The following is a 588-nucleotide window of genomic DNA, read 5'->3' as shown; positions in this document are numbered from 1 at the left end:
GGCTTGTCATTCAGATTGCTGCTTGCTCCCAAAATGCCAGTGCATTTGGTGGCGCCTGCCCTCCTCAATTTTGAGGTGCCAGAAGGGGGAAAAGCACATTGTCCATAATGAAGCCCAATGTCTTGGATAGAGAAAACTCTGTCCAGCTTCTCACCACTGCCATATTCCTGCCTGCTGGGTATTCCTGGTCTCTGAAACAGGCCGGGAGACCTCACTGCCTTGGAGGGATGTTATTATTCTTGGTAGTTAGACTCCTCTTCTTTCCTCTTTCCTAAATCTGTGTTTTTGCCATATAGCAAGAACTTTCATGCAATCTAAAGTGATGATCAGTGTAACCTAAGATCTTCTGGGAAGAAAATTGGCCTCCATCACTTGTTTCAAGAACTAGTTTCCTTTACCAAGGGTACCAGAAATTGAATGCAGAAAGGGTGGAAATTAGGTACTGAATTGATCTCAGAACCTACACCTTTGAAAGTGTTACTTAGTTTTAAAAATATATATAATTGAGGAAGGAATGATACCATCTGAGAGAGAAGGTTAGAAAAACACTCCAGATTCCCTATTTTTTTCCTCCTGTATTTATGGCAG

The sequence above is a fragment of the Chinchilla lanigera genome, unplaced genomic scaffold (genome assembly GCF_000276665.1).
Source record: "Chinchilla lanigera isolate Chin_1 unplaced genomic scaffold, ChiLan1.0 scaffold00037, whole genome shotgun sequence".
NCBI classification, from domain to species: domain Eukaryota; kingdom Metazoa; phylum Chordata; class Mammalia; order Rodentia; family Chinchillidae; genus Chinchilla; species Chinchilla lanigera.
Note: the sequence above shows the minus strand (reverse complement) of the source record.